The sequence below is a fragment of the Sus scrofa genome, chromosome 9 (assembly GCF_000003025.6).
Source record: "Sus scrofa isolate TJ Tabasco breed Duroc chromosome 9, Sscrofa11.1, whole genome shotgun sequence".
Taxonomy (NCBI): Eukaryota; Metazoa; Chordata; class Mammalia; order Artiodactyla; family Suidae; genus Sus; species Sus scrofa.
This window is the reverse complement of record NC_010451.4, coordinates 98,322,997-98,346,706: the sequence shown is the minus strand read 5'-3', so window position 1 is coordinate 98,346,706 and position 23,710 is coordinate 98,322,997. Positions and strand designations below refer to the sequence as shown.

At 35.4% G+C, this 23,710-nt stretch overlaps 1 long non-coding RNA gene across 1 annotated transcript; it reads left to right on the top strand.

Annotated features, from left to right (window-relative positions):
- On the top strand, positions 391-15,970 carry LOC110262242. The gene is made up of 3 exons (XR_002347065.1): positions 391-759; positions 966-1,019; positions 15,003-15,970. It is a non-coding gene; the product is annotated as an uncharacterized LOC110262242 (long non-coding RNA).

The window sequence follows — 23,710 nt, the reverse complement described above, 5'->3', positions numbered from 1 at the left end:
AATGGTCTGGTATGACGTCCTTGCAATGGACCAGCAAGGCAATGTGGTTCCTCTGGACTATGATATAACAGAAAGAAGAGTTAACACATACTTGAAATAAGGCAGGGGACATGGAAGGCTGCTTTTTCCAGGTGCAAGCCAATTGCTTATCTTTGTTGTTGAGAGCTGGTCTTTAAAATGGCCAATTCTATGGCATTTATAGTATTATATAGGTACAGCTGTTATTTTAAAAATGTGGGATGTTTCTGCTGTGGCACAGTGGGTTAAGAGTCTGACTGCAGCACCTGGTCTTACTGTGGAGGTGCTGCTTCTATCCCTGGCCCCTTACAATAGGTTAAAGGTTCCAGCATTGCCACAACAGTGATGTAGGTCACAGCTGTGGCTAGGATTCAATCTCTAACCCACGAACTTCTACATACCTCAGGTGAGACCATTAAAAAAAAAAAAGTGGATCGTGGGAGTGGGAGAAGGGATGAACACCTGTGATTATTTGCCATTTTACCCACCAGATCTATTCTCTGACACCCTCAGCCCCCACTTCGTGCTCTCAGAGGCTTTACTCTACAGCGTATATATCCCAGAATTCCTCATCCTTTGGCCTCTGTTCAGATGCGACCAATTTAAGTCCCATCAGTCAGTCATAGGATGAAAAGAGAGAGAGAGAGAGATTAGGGTATTTACTCCCCTTATTCTCTCCCTAGTGAAGTGTAGTTTGTTAGTACCTCTGGTTCGCTATCTACAGTTACAAGCTCCAGTCAGGTAACTTTCCTCTTAATATTACAACTCTTGCTATTTTAGATAAGTTTCTCTCCCTTATGCTTTCACCCTCAGGATGGTAATGGCGTCCAGCTATTGTTACTTTTTGGTGCTTTACCAGCCTTTTGTAGTTTCCTTAAGCCTTCCCAGTCTTTGCAAATAGTCCCTAATGATCTCTTGAATTTAAACCAGCAACGCTTTTCTTCCAGAACCTCAGCCGACACTAAAGACTGAAGGTTGACGACTGCCTTCTGAGTGAGAAGGTAAGATTTGCAAAAATAATTTAAGAGGGAGCAATTAATATGAATATGTTGTGAAAGTGTGCTCTGTACTGCAGTAAGAGTAAATACTAAGGCCTGGAGACAGTGTGACTGTCTACCTTGCTTAAGAAGCAGAAAAGAAGCAAATTTTGTTGATGTGGAATATGTAAGTGAGAAATGAGGTTGGAAGGAGAGCAGGCTGGATGAGAGCACATAGGAGCTTTAAGTTTGCTGTAAGGATTTGGGTTTTACTCTGTAAAACAGGATACCATTGGGAGTCAAATACAAAAGATAAATTATTTAACAGGATCACTCAGGCTTGTGTGTTGTGAACAGACTGTAGTGGCAAGTGTGGCTGAGATAGTTGCAATAATATTGAAGTAATTTAGGCTACAGATGATGGTGGCTTGGGTCAAAGTGATAGTTGTGGAGGTAATGAAAAATAGTTCTATTCTTAATATATTTTTGGAGTAAAACCAACACTATTTTATATAAATTTGATAAAGAATGTGAGAGAAATAGAAGAATCAAGTGTTTACAAATATGTTGTCTATTAGAAAAAAGACAGATTCATCATGAATTGGGATGATCATTGCATTGTTTTGAATGAAAGCATAATACTCATTTTTATAATCAATACACAACTTAATCCTGAAGAAATTCAATATTTTCTCTATCTCCTTTATCTTAAAAGATATAAAAATGTTTCATATTGTTTTTTTTAATTGAATGACAGATTCTTTAAATTCTGTAGTGGTTTACAACTTTCAAGAGTTTCACACAAATGATTTCATTTAATCCCATAATAATGCTTTTCTTACTCTGCCCTTTTGTTGTCCCTCCCCACTTCCCTCTCTCCACTGGTAACCACTAGTTTGTTCTTTACATCTGTGAGTCTGCTTCTTTCTTGTTTTATTCACCAATTTGTTATATTTTTTAGAGTTTACATATAAGTGACATCATACACTATTTTGTCTTTCTCTGAATTATTTCACTTAGCAAATGCCCCTAAGTCCATCCATATTGCTGCAAGTGGCAAAAGTTCGTTGTTTTTATGGCTGAGTAGTATTCCTTTGTGTATAATATACTACATCTCCTTTATCCATTCATCTGTTGATGGACATTTAGGTCTCTTCCACACCTTGGCAACTGTAAATAATGCTGTGAATATTGGGGTGCATGTATCCTTTCAAATTTGTTTTTTTGGATATATGGCACAAACTTTTCTATGTTGTAAAGATTCTCTAAGTAGCAAACCAGTTGAAATTTTCACAATCTATTCGTTTTAAAAGTAAACAGGATTTTCATACTTTATTTTCATAGCACCATCTAAAAGGACTGTATAAACCAAAAAGAAATGTTTGATGATGGCTATTCAGTCCTTAGAATCATTTATAATTTTTACATGTAAGTAGAACAATTTTACTGCGTAAAAAATGATAGAAACATTTCCTGAGAATGACTAGGGCTCTGAAGATCATACAACATACTGTTAAGAGTACTTTTTTAAAAAAATTTCGAGAAAAAATAGTACATGTGGTTAGGTCACTGATGTCAAAGCAATGATCTGTCTCACAAGAACAGATGTAGGGTTTTTTAAATTTCATAAATAAAGTACATTGTTTTCTTAGAAGTATTTCAGTCTACAGTAATTAGAATCTAATGTTTATTTAAAAGAACCTGAAATTATTGCAGTAACTTTTCTGACAATTTGCATAAGATAAAAATGAACAACATCAATGAATTGTTAAGATATTTTTCAAGGCTTTCTATTTTCTCTTAAAAGGTTTATTGAAACTTATAAAGAGAACTTCATTAAATTTTTAAGCAGAGATAAGTAAGTTAAACATGATTAAACAAATGGGTTCATCAAGGAAAAATCATGAAGAAAATGTTGCCTTTAATTCCTTTCAATGCAAGCTTTGATGCATCAGTTTTCCTGTGGATATTATTTCCTTTAGAGAACTATTTATTGGTAGACAACTGAGAGACTAACTTTGTCTTAATATCTTACAACTTTCAAATGTAAGCCTGACAAGGGAAAAGGACATAGAAAAAAATGATCACATCTGAATGTCTGAAATAATAATAATAATAAGAGTAAAAAAATCACCATTCCAATGTTTACAACAGTGTAGTATTTTATTAGGGCTTAAGAATTTCAATGCCTTTAAAAGTTGAAAATATATTAATTTATGTAATTCCTGATGACCCCATGGGGGCTCATCTAATTATTTTGTACATATGGTACACTGTGAATTAGATTATGAAAATTTCTCTGTTTAAGAAAAATGAGTCTTTACTACATGTTTATGTCTATCTAGATATAGCTATAAAGCCAATAGACCAGTTTTGGATAAATCTGCTAAACATTACTATCTCACCTAAGAACTGGATATCTTAGGGTATTTTCTTATTGCTTATGAACCAATACTTATTTGGAAATGAAATGCTAAATCTACCCAATTTGTAGTCATCAATACTCTTTAAAATATTATCAGCACATATACTTTCATGAATGTAATGAAATGAAACATACAATGAGATCTTACTAACCCAGAAAAAAAAGGCATATGTAAATGTATAAAAAATTAAAATCATCATTTCAGGTGTTCCCATCGTGGTGCAGTGGTTAACGAATCTGACTAGGGACCATGAGGTTGTGGGTTCAATCCCTAGCCTTGCTCAGTAGGTTAAGGATCCAGCGTTGCTGTGAGCTGTGGTGTAGGTCGCAGAGGCAGCTCAGATCCCACTTGCTGTGGCTCTGGTGTCGGCCGGTGGCTACAGCTCGATTAGACTCCTAGCCTGGGAACCTCCATATGTGGTGGGAAGCAGCCCTAGAAAAAGGCAAAAAGACAAAAAAAAAAAAAAAACCCAAAAAATACCCATCATTTCAGTGTAATTGTGTTAATCTCAATAAACACCATTTAAAAATTACATTAATGCGGTTTTGATTAGATTTACTATTAAAGTATATACTTATAATGGGGGGGGTTGCATGCAAGCACTTTTAAAAAATTTCTCTTCTCCATTTTGTTGGCACCATATTTGCATTGAGAAATACTTTTTAAAGCATATCAAAAGTCAGTTTAAAACTGGCTCCTGATCACATTTTCTGAATCTAAAATGGTGGTGTCTAAATTAATGCCAGAAACTGAGTGTTGTCGCCGATTTCTCTTTACTCTTAACTATTTAGTTGCATCCAATAATTACTTTTAAATATCTCTCCAGTGTATATATATATTTTTATACATTTATTATCATTTGCATTACAACATGTATAAAAATTTCCTACTGAGCTTATATGTAGCCTTTACTATAGGTTCTTTACATCTAACCTGAATTGCTCTGGGTGATTCTAAATACAGCAATGACAAAGATAGTAAAGATGCCTCTGAAATATAAATCTGATCCATCTATTTGTTTAAAGGCACTCAGGGCTGTCCATTGCTCCAAAGATTGTATCTAAAAGCATTAGAAAGGCTATATGATGCTTTAAAAAATAATAAAAGTATTTAACTGATAATTATAAAATAAGTATAAAAAAATAACCACACCAAAAGTTCACTCAAAATGCTCTTTTATAAATTAGATAATGCTACCTATTTATTTTACAATATGACTTTAAGCCATCCCTGTGGTGACTTCAGGTGTCATTCTCTTCCTGAGTTTATATGAGTTCAGATAGCATCGATTTGCCTTACAATTTCTCTTAAGGACCCATCCTCCTTCTTCAGGATAGACTGGACGCACTCTGCTGACAGGCACTGAGAGTGACACTGGATTCTTGAGCACTTAGTATCTTTTCATCTTTCTCTGCTGATTGTCTTTTCTCATAGTAACTATCTGATGGCATTGGCCAAACATTGAAGTTGATCAGGTATCGGTTATTCCTTCTTGAGGTCTCTCTCACTGACCTGTACTTATCTTTGCTCCTTATCTCTCCTATCTTCCCTAATTCTACTCCATAGACTCCAAATCCCAATGAATAAACAAACCAAAAAAAAATTACCTCCTTTTGTCTCAACCACACTGATTTCCCTGAACATTTCCTTAATTGACCACACATTCCCTCCCTTCCCTCTAGTCTTAGTACAAACTCTTCTATCCACCATTTTTTAAGTTAAAAGTTATCCTTCAACAAGCCTTTGTTAGATGTCCACTTTTTAAAGCAATAGCTTCGGTACCTCCTGTCATACCATAGCTTCTCAATCTGTTAATCACTTTGTCAGACTCCCCTGTTGAATTGGAAGTTACTTTAGTGTCTTCCTGATCTTTTTATCCTTAGTGATTCCTCCATCTAAAAAACAAAATTGATTTGATGGAATTGCATCTTATTTTACTTGAAGTCACCAAATTAAAGTTGCTAGTACAGTAGAGGATAGGCAAAAATTGGTAACACTAGTAATTACAATTATTGGAGTTCCTCCACTTCTCTCTGCAGAGCTACTCTCCCAACAATGTAGTCTCAACATAGTAGATACTAAGAGCCACAGAGATGATTTTAAAACAAAAATCAGATTGTTGTACTTCTTACATAATCTGTAAGTTCTTACATGATCTAACCCTTCTCTTACTACTACTCTCAGGTCTCCTCAAGCCTCTGTGAAGATCTTCCAATTTTCTGAGCACAGGATTCTTACCTTAGGATCCATATATATGTAATTCTCCCACCCTGAGATACTGGTTTGTCTCCTTCCCTTATTTAGGTCCTGCTCAAACTACACTCAAAAAAAAAAAAAAAAAAATCTAGATGCCCTGAGCACCATGTCTAAAATAGCACCTCCTCATACACCTGCACTCTCTTGCCTTATTCTAATACCTTTGTTTTATTAATCTTTTCAATACTTGATATTGATTTGCATATATTACCTTTGACTTTTCTAATTAAAATATAACTCAATGATAATTTTTCATATAAACAGCTGTATTTCTAGCACCTGAACCAGGACTTCACACTTAGTATATGTTCAAGGAGTATTTCTAGAAGGGAGGAAGGATGGATTAAAGATCTTAAACTGCTAATTTAAAAAAAAGTTTATTCAGTGCTTTCAACCAACTGGATAGCTAACTGTGTCATACACTTAAATTGGCCATGTAGTCACTGATAACCTCAAACAACAGGTTGATTAGATGGTAGATTCGATAATTATATATAATCTTGTTAGGATTACATTTTAATAATATTGTGACCGTGGAGAATATTTATATATCATGTTATAAAATTAAGATAGTAATTACAGATTATAGAGACAGGATAATCTATTAAGTATTTGGGCTTTTTTTTTTTTTTATTTCCCCAATCCTTTTTTTTTTTCCTACGGTACAGCGTGGTGACCCAGTTACACATACATGTATACATTCTTTTTTCTCACATTATCATGCTCCATCATAAGTGACCAGATATAGTTCCCAGTGTTCACAGCAGGATCTCCATTCCAAAGGCACTAGTCTGCATCTTTTAACCCCAAGCTCCCAAACTATCCCATTCCCTCCTCCTCCCCCTTGGCAACCACAAGTCCATTCTCCAAGTCCATGATTTTGGGCTTTTTGTTATTGTTCCTATTTTAACAAAGTTTGTCTCTGAGATACTAATTCCATAAATATTTGTTGAGGATTGTCCTTTGCAAGACACTGGGGGCAGAGCAGGTACCCAACCTGGGTCAAAAATTATATTTTATTCCACCAGCCATAGTGGTTCATGTCAGCAAGTGCCTGAAATTGTCCCTTTTGAAAGGCAGAATCTTTTCAAAGGAATATTTTTTTCTTTTTAACAGCAGAAGTAATCTCCTTTCTAGCTTCAGAGTTGAGAGTTTGCGTACAGAGCTGCAGATGGCTACCCCTTGCCCCCTTGATCTTGTGGAGAAGCCCATCTATGGTTAAAGATTTTAAAAGATGACTCACAGAGAGAAATACAAGCCAGTAACAGACACAATCTTATGGTATTTGTTATGTGGTTTGAAGTCGTCTGACTTAGGAACTGTCTTCTCTGAAGTTTGGGTTTTTAGCTTTTTTTTTCAGTTCTCTGTGTTACCACAATATGTGTCTCATATATGATTTATTTTTGATTAAACTATGAAAAATTGAGTTCTTTCTTTGTAACTAAAAGAGTTCTGACCAACATGAAAAAATTCATAAAATAATACTTTTAAAAAATTAGTATATATCAACCCTAAAATTTTATGATGCTGTTAAAGAAAATGGAGATAAATTGATACTTGGAATTTGCCTCAGTACTTTATATGAACAAACTGAAAATAACATATATCATAAGATACCATTTGGGCTGGGCTGAGAATAGTGGGGAGGGAGAATTTTATATACTACACATTGAAATTTTCTATTTGCTTGCGATAATACCATGCTTATGCTTATATTTTTAATAAAATAGGAAATGTAGAACTATTTAAAGAGTGAAAAATAAAGAAGGTAGGCACTGAAGAATCTGTTTACCAATTTAAGGCAATTTATCCTAGACTGAGAATACTAAGTTTGGGTCTATACTATTAAACCACATCATATATAGCTATCAGGCTAAAATTTTGTCTTTAAACTGAGAATGTAATGCAATCTTATTTTGATGGTGTTTCTATCACTACAAGCCTTTACCCATAATAAGGCAACTCCATAAATATAAGATATGCTTCTAAAAATAAGTCACGATCTTTATTCAGGTTGTTTTATGTATTACTATACTGTATGGATTTAATGATATGAAACAAGCAGTATGTAGCCAAAAGAAAAAAAGTCTTTCCATAAATATTTGAGAGAGGAAACAACACTGGCATTATACATGGTTGATTTTGTGTAGAGACAAATTTTGGACCAATAATCTTTAAATGTATTATTATAGGCAGAGTGTGAGCCTGTTAGCCCTATGGCACACCTGCTCTGTGGTTTCGTAACAAGTGACACAAATGAAAGAATTGCTGGGCACTTTGGTTCCAGAATCTCATGGAAATATGATGTGATTTTCCAGCTGTTGCAGCGCATAAACTTGACATAGAAAAATATATGATTCTTCTCCACACATCAAGCACTGATGTCACATATGTATTACTTGAGCTAACTTCTGATTCAGCATTGCCTGTATCTTTTTCATCAGTTAAAGATGGATGTATCAAAATGGAAAAGAACAGAAATTTTGCATCTTCAAATCTGGGTTTGAAATCCTGATACCATTACTTACAAGCTTTGGGATTCAAACCCATTACTTAATTGTTTTATGCGTGTTTTTCTAATAATAATGAGAAATGGATTGCTAATGTCAAACTTAGTTTTTGCCAACTTTAATTGTGAAGGTTTCGACACATAGAAATACCTCAATTACTTATAGCCATTATTACCATTACTCTGTTCAATATCCAGTTCAGTCACAAAAGAAAAATTTTTGAATAAAAGCCCCATAATGAATAGTAACAGAATTGATGCAGAGCCTCTTGTAATGTTTTTCTGTGAGCAATTAGTTTAACCTTCACCGATTGACAAAAATCGCATTGTTACATTATTGCTATTTTAAGAATATAGTATACTCAAACTATTAAAGTGACCTGTGTCAATTCTAGTACCAATACGGTGAATTCATTGTGACTGTAGTAAAAATTAGCATAAATCCTAAACTCTCAGAGGTGATGTCTAAGGTGAAATTATCTAGAACTACAGACATAAAAAAGGTCCATGCTTTCTGGAATGAATCTAAAATGTACAGCCTAAATTTTGCCTGTAAGAATTTGTTGAAAGTTTATTCTAATGCATAATTTCCTCAACAGCTATAGTTAACCTTCAAGATTGTCCAGGGTTTAAGTACTCTTTAAGAATATAGCTTTTAAGAATGAGGTGACTTTATTAAACAGACAATAAAATAAATTGTTTCTTGGACAATCATGAAATTGTAACCTAGTTCTCTCTTGTGTGTTTGCTGTAATGTAATCCTAATTACATGGGTTACATAATTTTTCAACAACTTGTGCATTTGTAGAGACAACAAAGCCACCAAGTATGATTTCCTTAAACACACAGATCAGAGTGTGGTGTCAGTTTTTTGAGTGATAGTTGATATTAGAGGACAGAACAGAGGAAAAGCCAATAATCAAAATGACAGGGAAAATCAAAGGTGGCAAAGAGAGGTTCTTCTGCCTAAATTGGATCAGGACCAACTTCTGATTAGTTGAATTGGATTGACTTCTGATCCTTTAAATTCAAATATTTCAGTAAAGATTGTCCTCTATTTTTTATGTTTTAATAAGAGAATTAATGATGATCCATAAAACATTCTAGGAGAGTTTTTAGTAGTACTTTGAAGTTTTACATAGTGTTCAGTTCAACAAATACTTATTTATAAAATTGAACATATTTTTTCCATTCTGTAGCAGGCCTCTGCATCCTGAACACACTTTTCACAAATGAACTTGCCCTTTGGCTTCCTCTTTTTGGGTACTAGATATCAGCAACAATATACACAGGCTGTTAAGAATTGCAATATTTTATGGCCATGATATGTTAGTACTTGCCTTAAAAGCATATTTTAAGGAGTTCCTGTTGTGGCGCAGTGGTTAGCGAATCCAATTAGGAACCATGAGGTTGTGGGTTCGATCCCTGGCCTTGCTCAGTGGGTTAAGGAGCCGGCGTTGCCCTGAGCTGTGGTGTAGGTTGCAGATGCGGCTTGGATCCTGCGTTGCTGTGGCTGTGGTGTAGGCTGGTGGCTGCAGCTCCGATTAGACCCCTAGTCTGGGAACCTCCATATGCCACAGGAGCAGCCCAAGAAATGGCAAAACACATACACATACACACACACAAAAAGCATATTTTAAAAATGAATCATGCTATGTGATAATTTAGAAAAATACAGGGTTAAAAGTCTCATCTCCTACAAAAATGATAACGAAATCTAGATTTGTTCAGAATTTATGCATAAAAGAAATTAGGAAAACAAGCTAGAAGGAAATAGAATTGAGGCAAATCTACGTTCTAGCCTCTGGCCACACAAAAACTGAATGTATCAAAAGCCTTAGAAATGATCATAGTTTATGACCCTGCAATTTTACTTCAAATAATTTATTCTAAGTATGTTCTCAGCAATTTATGTTTATACACCTTAATGTATGGACATGTTTATTGCAAATACATTTACGTAAGCAAAAAATTGAAATGAGAACAAAACCTACAACTCAACTCTAGGTCTAACAATGGAAGACTCACCAAATTTCATTTGTCATAGACTTAAAATGGATAATACATTTTCACAGAACTTTCAGGAAATGGGATAATGCTAATAGTACAATGTTAAATGGAAATAAGATAGCAGTTCCATTGATGAAAAATAACAAAAGAAAATAAAATAATTTAATTATTTTGGAGTGGTAGAATTAGAGTGATTATTCTTTTTTATATTTCCAATTTTTAAAAGCTTATGTAGTAATTTCCATTTAAATCAAAGTAACCATTATAAAGCTAAACAATATACACATGACATATATGATATAACATGATTGTATGCCTAGCTTCTTTCTATGGATGTGAAGAAAACACACTACATTCTTGTCTTTTTTGTTCAGTTCATATTAGCTTTTTTTATTCTAATCTATCAAAAAAGAGCTTATGCACAGTAAAGCAAATCCATACAAAAAAGACTATAAAAATGTCCATTAAAGAATAAGATTAATTAGGTTTGTTGACAACTTTCAACGAGGAAACTAGAATATACGACACATATTTTGATTCTCACATATGATTACTTTTCAGAAAATAGTTTTATATTTTTTTGTTAATGGCAATATGTATGGGATATTTTTTGAATATTTTAAAAGACACATCAAAACCTCAGACAGGACAATTTTCCCTTTAATGGAAATACCATAGAGGAATTTGCATGCTGTCTTCCTCACTAATGTCCAGTTGCCTTCCTGGTAAAATGATGTTTGTTCTCTCTGTTCAAAGCAAGTTAGTATAACAGATGGCAGTAGAAAATTATGGGAATATAGTATAAAATTTAAATCTTTTCTGTTTAAAATACCTTCCCTTACTCTGAGAATCCAGTCTGTCCAACTGTTTACATAGTAAGCAGATCTTCCATTCACAGTATAATGACTGATTGCTATTTACTCATTTACAAACACATTGTACTGATATGTATTTAGACCTTACTTATTTTTTTAATTGATACAAATCTTTGTTCATTACAGAGTTATCACTACAAATCTAGTTACCATACATCATCATGAACTTGACCCCCTAAACCATTTTTAAAGGGAACTTCAAGACTGATTCCATCTTTTATAGTTTAATATATGCCATACTATATGATACAACATAAGTAATAGATATTATAGAAGTTTTACCAGTTAATGGCCTAAATTAAAAATGAGACAACAAAAGCGTTCTCTGGTGGCTCAACAGGTTAAAGATCAGGCGTTGTCACTGCTGTGGCTTGGCTTTGATCCCTGGGCCCAGAATTGCCACATGCTATTAGTGTGGCAAAAAAATAATGATCAGACAATAGCTTATTTCCAGGTGTGCGTTTGTGTGTTTCCTACTTCCATAATAAACATAGGTCTCTGTCATTAGTATCTAATTTCCCTTAATTTTCTATGAGTTAATGAAGACAATAACATCAATAAATGTAGGTTTTAATATAAAAATAAGTAATGAATGATTGAGGAGGCAGTAATCATATAGAAAGAGAGAAAATGAGTTAGAATCAGGGATGACAACAAAATGAAGGAGTTAAAAGTGATTCATCCATTAAGCTAGTAAGATAATATGACCAGCTTTCAGAAATTCAAATACAGTATCACAGAAAAAAGATCACAGGCTTGATTCCAGGTCACACTCTATCCCTTCCTAACAGTGTGGATGTGGGAAAAAATAATAGCTATCCTTCAGTGAGGAGTTACTCTCTCAGGTGCCATACATATATTTTTCCTAATTATCAAATATAGTTGAAAGAAATTATCAGTGCCTGGCATAGAGTAGGTACTTAGTAAGTATTTATTATTATAGCTTTAAATATTTATGTAAGTTAGACTAGAAAAATCTCATGTTACACATAAAGATACCATTTTTACCTGCCACGTCAAACATGAACAAACATGTTTTATGCAAGTATGTTTAAATAGGCAATAACATGTTAAATATTCTCCTCAGCTCTAAAAATTGTGTTGTGTTTCTTGCGGAATTTTATGGCCTTGAATAGTTCTAGTAACTTTATTAAGCCCTGTCCTCATTTTACTTTCTCCCCAGTTGAGAGGAAATAATTACCCCTTTCTCTCAACCATAGATATTTCCTTTGACTTTGGTCATTTTACAAATTCTTCATCTTCACGTTTCTCACAACAGCTCCTTTCGACAACCTAATTCTTACACTACAGCTTAGAATCAGGAAGACATGATCAAGTACAAACTGATAAGTGAAGCAGTTTTTATTAGTGAAAACCCAGAATTCATTGAAAATTATCATTGTTACCAAAGTTAGCCACAGAGATACTCATATTAGCCACACCATGTTGAAAGACTCTTCTTTAATGTTGTACATCTTCTCATATGCATGTTCCACGGAAGCAAAAAAGTCCATATTTTATCTATAAACTTGTGGATAAGATAGGTATTTTTAAATTTTATTTATACCTTTAAAGGGACAAAAGTTTCCATTTTGATGACCCCATTTTGTTTCACCTGGTCAAAGCTTTTGACAGGAAATCTCCCACTGTAATTCTTACTATTACTGGTCCTGGCTTACCTAGTTTTCTCACTGAGATACTAATTTGCTGTTATTGAAGTATTGTTTTTCCAGCACAAAATATTGCCACCTTGGTTTCTGAAAGACTTGAAATGGCCATGATTTCTTCAACCTGCTCTTAGGGGAATCTCCACAGAGTTGGCTTTATATGACTCTGCAGATTTCCTTTTTTTTTTTTTTTTCAATTTTGTTGACGTATAGTCGATTTATAATATTGTATTAGTTTTAGTGTCATATCAGTTTGTGTTAGTTATACGGCAAAGTGAATCAGTTATACATACATCCATTCTTTTTCCTCACATAGGTTATTACAAACTATTGAGTAGATTTCCCTTTGCAATACTACAGATCCCTTTAATCATCTATTTCATACAACAGTGTGTATGTTATTCCCATCCTCCTAATTCCTCCCAACAGTTTCCCCTATGGTACCCATAAGAATGTTTTTGAAATCTGTGAATTTGTTTCTGTTTTCTAAATAAGTTCTTTGTATCATTTTTATTACATTACACATGTAAATAATATCATATGATGTTTGTCTTTCTCTATCGGACTTCACTCAGTAGGATAATTTCCAGGTCCATCCATGTTGCTACAAATGGCATTATTTCATTCTCTTTTATGGCTGAGTAGTATTCCATTGTATATATGTGCCATATCTTTATCTATTCCTCTGTCGATGTACATTTAGGTTGCTTCCATGTCTTGGCTACTGTAGACACTGCTGCAGTGAACACTGAGGTACATGTATCTTTTTGGATTACAATTTTCTCTGGTTATATGCCTAGGAGTGGGATTGCTTCATCATGTGATATTTCTATATTTAGGGTTTTTTGTTTTGTTTTTGCCTTTTTGCCATTTCTTGGGCCGCTCCCACGGCATATGGAGGTTCCCAGGCTAGGATTCAAATCAGAGCTGTAGCCTCCAGATCCATCAGAGCCACAGCAACATGGGATCCAAGCCGCATCTGCAGCCTACACCACAGCTCACAGCAAAGCTGGATCCTTAACCCACTGAGCAAGGCCAGGGATCGAACCCGCAACCTCATGTTTCCCAGTCGGATTCGTCAACCACTGAGCCATGACAAGAACTCCTATATTTAGTTTTTAAAGGAAACACCATACTGTCCTACATAGTGGTTGCACCAATTTACATTCCCACAAACAGTGAAGGAGGGGTCCCTTTTCTCCACATCCTCTCCAGCATTTATGTAGGTAGATGTTTTTATGATGGCCATTCTGACTGGTGTGAGGTGATACCTCATTGTAGTTTTGATTTGAATTTCTCTAATAATTAGTGATGTTGAGCATCTTTTCATGTATTTTTGGCCGTCTGTATTCTTTGAAGAAATGTCTATGTATATGTTCTATACATTTTTTGATTAGGTTGGATGTTTTCTTCAGATTTCTTATAAGCAGTCTTTACATTCATGCACAATTATATTCCTCAGGTTTTCCTTCCACGTGAATTGCTCCGTATTCTTCCTTTTCTTGGTATATTTGGTAATACCAAATATGCACAGCTTCCCTCTTTTGTCTAGTGTAGTCATGGGCTACCAAATGCCACCAGGAGAAGAAGTCAGCCAATATGAAACAAAGCATCATTGCTTCTGAAAAGTAAATCTAGGACTGTAGAGAAAGCTCTGGTTATAACAGTAAACCTCTTCCTCTTGATCGATGAGGAAATTGAGATACAGAAATGTTAAGAAATGAGTCTACAGTTACTCAAAAAGCAGAAGTAGCACCACAACCTACTGCCAGAACTTAAGTGATTTTAAAGGCCCTGTTCTTGCTGGTCAGCATTGACATGATATTCTTGCTTTCTTATACTCAATCCTGAGTCTGAGGCAGATGTTAATGGATCAAAGCACCCCTTTCAGCTGAACCCGAACTTAAGCTCTTAATGTTTCATAAAAGAAATTGCACACAGACACTAGCAATTTGCTTTAGTTAGCGCTCAAATATAAAGTATTTTCTGTCACAATGTTAGAATGCATTCTCTCCCCAAAATAATTTAGGACTTTGTCTGCTTATCTGTAGAATGGGAACTTTAGGCTACAAAATCTCTAAAGCTTTGCCACATTAAAATTTTTAGGAAGATCAACAACCTACATATCCCCAGAGAATACATAATTTAGGAATTCCTAGGTATTTTCCATCAAAAAAAATTTGGATTACAGTATGTTTATAAAGAAAACTAGTGTTACCCATGAACTTAAATTCACTTTGCAACTTTCAAATATTTTTCCTCAGGGTGGAAATTTCTCATGCTTGATCACAGCCCAAAGATAATTTAGTCCTGGAAAATACACACACCATATCTTTATTCATCTAGAGGTCTTATCCTGTATGTGAAGAGAAAGAAAAAAAAAAAAAAAAAAAAAAAAAAGAAGAAGAAGAGCCACACACAGTTGAAATATTCCATGTGTCTGGTCTTTACTAAGGCATATTCTCCTGAGAATAACCATTTGAAGTATGTTTTACAAATTGAATTTTTAATGGAATATGTGTAGTATGAGGTCAGGAGAAATTCTTTGGTTATTTCTTTGAAGTTTAATGTTTTAAAAATAATGCCAATACAGATTTAGGAATCTTTCAAAATTACATAACTGTGGTTTAGTCTTGCTTTTTAACCTAGAGGTATAATCTTTTTTTTTCCCCCTTTGAAAGACACCAGCAAAGCAATGGTCTGAGAAATCTCTCCTTTTCCCACCCCCTTGTGTTTTGGCCAAAATTATGCTCACATCTGTCCAGAGTGGAGGAAGTCCCAGCCACCATGTGAAAGTCTTTGTGCTTTCAGCCTGCAGCCTAGGAAATTACTACCTGTGTGGGCAAATCCTCAATGCATTTAACTGTGAAGTCCCACAAAACTCAAAACTCAGCAAAAAGAAAGGGGGGAAGGGAGACAGAAAGAAAGAGAGAGACAGACAGACAAAAAGAAATCTCCACCTCTTCCATCAGAATGCTCACCATATTTTAAAGTTTCATAGCCAGAGTTACACATAAAGCAGAGTAGAGAATCAGGAATATTTGTCCACTTATAAGTGGAAACAAAAAAAACCCACAGAATACCCTTAATGACAATTAAGAATGTTTTTGCAATAACAAAAATAATATAGTCACCAAATTTTGTGCCAGAGTTTACTCATTTGCTCATCACTTCAAATCTATTTAATACAGATTATTATATCTGTTTTTTGTTTGTTTGTTTTTCTTTTTAGGGCCACACCCACCACAGCATATGGACGTTTGCTGATTAAGTGTGGTATCCAACCTAAGCCACAGCTTGTGGCAAGGCTGGATCTTTAACCCACTGAGGGAAACCAGGCATAGAACCTGCATCCTCAGGGACACTATGTCAGGTTCTTAACCTGCCATGCCACAATGGAAACTCCATGTTTCTGTTTAGTAGATGAAGAAACTGAGGCACAGAGGAGTTGGATAAATTGTCCAAAGTTCCAGGGCTTAAGCAGTGGTGTGATTGGACTCCTGGGTCTGATTCCCACAAACTTGGCCCATGGGCTGCTGTCCCTTCAGTATAATAGATTATGTATAAGACTGATGTATCTTTTTTAGAGCCTTCGTAGCACCCCAGATAGTAAAGGGTTGTAATTATATTTTAGTTATTAATTGGAAGAGAATGTGAAGGGGAAATCTGCTCTTTTGAGGGCCCATCATTTCCACAGACTTCAATACTTAGCAAATGATATTTTAGGAATTCCCTATGTCATTTCTCTCCTCTGCAACACCTCAAGGCTACCCCCTTTATAACCCAGTTGGGTGCCACATGACTAAGTCAGCCTTTTTCATTCTGTCACATTTTTACACTAATCAGACGATTTACTATGGTATGTGGCAGGGCAGTGATAGAGAATCTGGAAATGCTCTTCCTCAAGGGCCCTGCAATGCCCAACATCCCATAGTGTGTTGGATGGCTGTGTTCTAGGGGAATGAGAATTACAGACATGCAGATAACACTTAATCACTGCATGTCATTGTGTTATCCCTCAAATCCCTTCCAATTTAGTATTCTGTTAGACATAACAAAATTCTTTGAGGAATGTAAAAGCAATGTTGTGTGGTAATCCAAGTTGGCATTAATATATTTAATACATGAGCAACTCAAATAGGCAGGATGTGTAAATATGATGTTTCCCATAATTGCATATACAACACAATATATGAACTCTAGATTAAATATCTGAAGAGTCAGCAGTAAACAGTAGCCTCAGAGGTGTTGAAAAAAATGAATTTGTCTATCTCAGTTATCTTTGAGTTCCTCCTCTGCCTTTACCAATGCTGGAAGTGTTCAAGCAGGGAATGGTGGCCAATCTTCCAGGGCAGTAATAAAGAGAATACCTATCCTAACAAAGTTTGAATGAGATAGCCTAGGACCCCATCATATTATTAGCATTTATGATTCTGGGATATTGTGTAGTATTGCTATATTAGGAATAAAAACAAGCATATAAATCTTAATTATGACTTCCAAATTATTTAGAATATAATATAAACCTAAACCAATTTCCATGTGAGTGGTGGTAAATTGAATTAGGTTTTAAAAAAATATTCTGGCTAGATTCCCTGCAGCTAATATATATGGTTATGCCATGTGGTTAGGAACAGGAAACACCTGTCTCCCTGCTTGCTAGCACTCACTTAACATGATCCCTGGCAAAACAGTTTTTTCAGCCTCAGTCCAATTCACCAGAGGTCATTTCAATATGGACTATTTCAACTTGTATTACAAACCATCAGTGTTTAACAAATTTCAAGCACTTTCTGGATATGAATCATTATATAGTCACCAGAGGTTTTTAAACTATTGTCCTGAGGTCCTCTGAAAAAGATCATTTGCAAATTTCAAATTCATTGGGATTTCAATACATAAAATACCTTATTTTTACATTTTTATAGTCATAGAGAGACTATATCTCACCTTGCAAAATGGAACGTGTATTTCTAGTTTTTGTTTTTAAAAAGCATAATAAATAAAATCTATTGTAAGGGTTTCAAATGTCAGTGTAATATATTTACCATAGGGCTTTTAGTTTCTTTCTTGTTTATTTTTTACAGTGCTTGAGAACAGAATCCTCATATTTATTATCCCACTCAAAGTTCTGGCTTTGAATTTTGCAATGCAAAGTTTGACAGTTAGCACCAATACAGATGCTTCAGATATGCAAACAATTTCAGCTTTGGGAATGAATATCTAGACTTAAAAAAAAAAATTTCCATGGTTTCATAACTGGCAATCTGCCTAGGCTGACCAAGAAAACAATGAGTTGGGGCAATTGCTTTACCATTCCTTCTGGCTGTGAGTATACTCATTTCCAAAAGAAGAGGATTAGAATAAATAGACTGGAATTGTTTTTCCCCAAGTTGGAAGGGTTAAGAGGCAAATACTAACTTAAAAAAAGCAAATTGTAGAATATACTTTATAAAAAACAATCCATAATTACTGTGCTGTTTAATCACTCTGTGGACCTATCTATGGAGTTGCTTGAGAGAACTGTTTTCCCCTGATGTAACTACTTTTTTCTTCACTACACCAGACAAAAATACTTGCTATCCCAAGTAAACACTATGTAGCACTGGCTCTCAGTTATTATGACATTATGTACCTTACCTCTTAATTTATAATCTGCCCCATATCATGTTTTATAACCTGTTCAGTTGAAAAATCAATATGACAGGTGTCAACATAACAGCATGCATCTTCAATAAAACAAAAATAAATTTTATGCCTGGATTAAAATTTGGCAGCACACCTGTGAATGATTTTATGGTCCATCACCTTGCCTTTCTATACAGGTGAAGAACTGATTAAATTTAGATTGAATAGTCTGGCAAAAGGCAAAAACCAGGATGAGTAGTTGCGGTAGGTAGAAATAGAAATGCTGAAGACTGCCACTAAATTCTCTAAATTCCCACTCCCCAGAATTTAGAGAAGTTTTTGAGCAGCCAGCTGTTCTGGTAAGGATAAGGTTAGTCCATAGGAAAAAAGATATTGGATGCTACCAGCCATAGTGTGTCAAAAACAAATGGCCAATCATGAGTTCTCTGGACATAAGTCATACCTATACATGTACAAATAGGCAACCATATGTCAACTTTTTTCTGGAAATCTCTCTCAATAGAGATGTCTCTCTAGACACAGCCAGCTCTAAATTTATTGTGTAGTTTTAAGAAATACATTACACTTTGGGAGTCATATCATTACCAAAAGAGCTATAATTCAGAACAAAGGTAGCTCAGGGGAACTGGAACAAGGCTTTTTCCTTGCATCAAGAATTTACCTATTCGCTCAGCACCACAAGCCCCCTGGAAGAGCCCCTGCAGCCCAGAAAAGCTGCAACAAGCTCGGCCGGACTGTGAAAAGATCTGCCTACATTCTCAGGCTGTCCTTCTGAGTTGGGCTGCCCTAGGGAAGAGCCTCTTAGGTTCTCAGTGACCCAGATAGCTGCTACAGCCCCCAGGGGGTGCTGCACTCCTGAGGAACAGCTGCCCAACACCGCCAACCCCCTGCAAGAACCCCACAGACTAAAAACACCAGAGCAAGCTCTGCATGACCAAGTGAAATCTGCTACCATCGTGGTGTGGACCTCCCAGTCCCGTCTGCCCTCAGGAAGTCCTCCTTTGCTTCAAAGAAACACTGTTAGCCCCATCAACACTCCAGAAAAGCCACATTGCCTCAAAAAAGATTGACCAACAACGCCAGCCCTCAGGAAATATTCCACGGCAGTGACAAGGCAAACACTGCCCGATCACGGAGAGTACAACTCCCTCAGGAGAAAGAAAACAACAAGCAAGATGAAGAAGCTGAGAAACCACCCCCAGTCAAACCAACAGGAGAACTCACCTAAAACAGTCAACAATGAAACAGATCTCTGCAGTCAGACAGACCTGGAGTTCAAAAGAGAAATAGTGAAAATACTGAAGGAATTAAGAGAAGATATGAACAGTAATGCAGATACCCTCAGAAAGGAACTAGAAAATATAAGGAGGAGCCAAGAAAAACTAGAACATTCATTCATTTGCAGAGATGCAAACTGAACTAGGGGCAGTAAAAACCAGAATGAATAATGCAAAAGAACGAATCAGTGATATGGAAGATAGAATAAAGGAAATCACTCAATCTGGTCAACAGACAGAAAACCAAATCAAAAAACTGGAAAGCAATATAAGAGACCTATGGGATAATATAAAGCGGGCCAATCTACGCATAATAGGAATTCCAGAAGGAGTAGAAAAAGATAAGGAGATGGAAAATATATTTGAAGAAATTATCGCTGGAAACTTCCCAAATCTAAAGGATACTGGGTTCAAGATACAAGAAGCACAGAGGGCCCCAAACAAACTGAACCCAAACAGACCCACACCAAGACACATCATAATAAAAATGGCAAAAGTTAGTGATAAAGAGAGGATCCTAAAGGCAGCAAGAGAAAAACAGAATGTTACCTACAAGGGAACCCCCATAAGAATATCAGCTGATTTCTCTACAGAAACACTACAGGCCAGGAGGGAATGGCAAGAGATATTTAAAGTGCTAAAAGGAAAAAATATGCAACCTAGAATACTCTATCCAGCAAGAATATCATTTAAAATAGAAGGGGAAATAAAAACTTTTCCCAACAAACAAAAACTTAAAGAATACAGCAACACAAAACCCAGGTTAAAGGAAATATTGAAAGGGCTTCTCTAAACCAAAAAGAAAGGAAGGAAAGGGAAGAAAAAAGAAAAAAAAGAAGAAGAAGAAGAGGAAGAACTAGGACTGAGGAAACCACAATCAGAGAGAAGTCACTCAAATAAGCCAGCATACAGATTTAATCATGAACATGCTTCAAACAAAATAAACTTAAAAAGAAAAAAATAAAAAAGAGTCATCAAAACCATAAAATGTGGGCAAGGGATGTTAGGAGGTAAATAACCCTTTTTGTTTGTTTGTATGTCTCTCTTCTTAATTTTAATATAGTAATGAAGTGTTTGAACTTACAGGACCATCAGGCTAAAACACACAATTATGGGAAGGGGTTAGCATACTTAAAAAACAGGGCAACCACAAGCCAAAACCAAATATTGCATTTGCAAAAAATGGAAAAAAAAAACAAACACTCAAGCAGATAATAACAGGAGACCATCCAACCAAAAAAAAAAAAAAAAAAAAAAAAGAAAGAAAGAAAGGAAGAATGGAGAACCATAGAATCAACTGGAACACGAGGTTCAAATGGCAATAAATAATCATCTATCAATTATCACCTTAAATGTCAATGGACTGAATGCCCCCATCAAAAGACGCAGACTGGCTGAGTGGATAAAAAGGCAAAAACCTTCAATATGCTGCCTACAAGAAACTCACCTTAGGACAAAAGATACATATAGATTGAAAGTGAAAGGGTGGGGAAAAATATTTCACGCCAATACACATGACAGAAAAGCAGGAGTCGCAACGCTCATATCAGACAAAATAGACTTTAAAACAAAAGACATAAAGAAAGACAAAGAAGGACACTATTTAATGATTAAGGGATCCATCCAAGGAGAGGATGTTACTATCATCAACATATATGCCCCAAATATAGGAGCACCCAGATACATACAACAAATATTAACAGACATAAAGGGAGATATTGATGAGAATACAATCATAGTAGGAGACCTTAATACCCCCCTCACATCAATGGACAGATCCTCTAGACAGAAAACCAATAAAGCAGCAGAGATCCTAAAGGAAACAATAGAAAAGTTAGCCTTACTTGATATCTTCAGGACACTACATCCAAAAAAAGCAGAATACACATTCTTCTCAAATGCTCATGGAACATTCTCAAGAATCGACCACATATTGGGACACAAAGCGAATCTCAATAAATTTAGGAGCATAGAAATTATCTCAAGTATCTTCTCTGACCACAATGCCATGAAATTAGAAATCAACCATGGGAAAAGCAAAGAGAAAAAACCTACTCCATGGAGACTAAACAACATGCTACTAAAAAACCAATGGGTCAATGAGGAAATCAAGAAGGAAATTAAAAACTACCTTGAAACAAATGATAATGAAGACACAACCTCTCAAAATCTATGGGATGCTGAGAAAGCAGTGCTCAGAGGGAAATTTATAGCAATACAGGCCTTTCTCAAAAAAGAAGAAAGATCCCAAATTGACAACTTAACCCTCCACCTAAACGAACTAGAAAAAGAACAAAAAAGTCCTAAAGTCAGCAGAAGGAAGGAAATTATAAAGATCAAAGAAGAAATCAATAAAATAGAGGCTCAAAAAACAATAGAGAAAATTAATAAAACCAAGAGCTGGTTCTTTGAAAAGGTGAACAAAATGGACAAACCCCTGGCCAGACTCACTAAAAAGAGGAGAGAAAGAACCCAAATAACCAAAATTATAAATGAAAAAGGAGAAATCACAACGGATACAGCAGAAATACAAAAAACCATAAGAGAATACTATGAACAACTATATGGCAACAAGTTTGACCATCTGGAAGAAATGGACAATTTTCTAGAATCTTACAGCCTGCCAAAACTGAATCAAGCAGAAACAGACCAACTGAACAGACCGATCACTAGAAATGAAATTGAAGAGATCATAAAATCACTCCCTACAAATAAAAGTCCAGGACCAGATGGCTTCACAGGTGAATTTTATCAAACATATAAAGAGGAATTGGTGCCAATCCTCCTTAAACTCTTTCAAAAGGTAGAAGAAGGAATACTCCCAAAGACATTCTATGATGCCACCATCACCCTCATTCCAAAACCAGACAGAGATACCACCAAAAAAGAAAACTATTGCCCAATATCATTGATGAATATAGATGCAAAAATTCTCAACAAAATCTTAGCCAACCGAATCCAACAACATATCAAAAAAATTATACACCATGACCAGGTTGGGTTCATCCCAGGTTCACAAGGATGGTTCAACATACGCAAATCAATCAGCATCATACACCACATTAACAAAAAAACAAAAGTCAAAAATCATATGATCATCTCAATAGACGCAGAAAAAGCATTTGACAAAGTTCAACATCCATTCATGATCAAGACCCTCACCAAAGTGGGTATAGAGGGAACATTCCTGAATATAATCAAAGCCATTTATGATAAACCCACAGCAAATATAATCCTCAATGGGGAAAAACTGAAAGCCTTCTCACTCAAATCTGGAACAAGACAGGGATGCCCACTCTCACCACTGCTCTTCAACATAGTTTTGGAAGTCTTAGCCACAGCAATTAGACAAACAAAAGAAATAAAAGGCATCCATATAGGAAGAGAAGAGATCAAACTGTCACTGTATGCAGATGACATGATACTATACCTAGAAAACCCTAAGGACTCAACCCCAAAACTCCTTGAACTGATTAATAAATTCAGCAAAGTAGCAGGATATAAGATTAACATTCAGAAGTCAGTTGCATTTCTGTATACCAGCAATGAAACATTAGAAAAGGAATACAAAAATACGATATCTTTTAAAATTTACCTCACAAAATCAAATACCTCGGAATACACCTGACCAAGGAGGTAAAGGACCTATATGCCGAGAACTATAAAACTTTAATCAAAGAAATCAAAAGATATTCCATGTTCCTGGATTGGAAAAATCAATATTGGAAAAATGACCATACTACCCAAAGCAATCTACAGATTCAATGCAATCCCTAGCAAATTACCCATGACATTGTTCACAGAACTAGAACAAACAATCCAAACATTTATATGGAACAACAAAAGACCCAGAATCACCAAAGCAATCCTGAGAAACAAAAACCAAGCAGGAGGCATAACTCTCCCAGACTTCAAGAAATACTACAAAGCCACAGTCATCAAAACAGTGTGGTACTGGTATCAAAACAGACAGACAGACCAATGGAACAGAATAGAGAATCTGGAAATAAACCCTGACACCTATGGTCAATTAATCTTTGACAAGG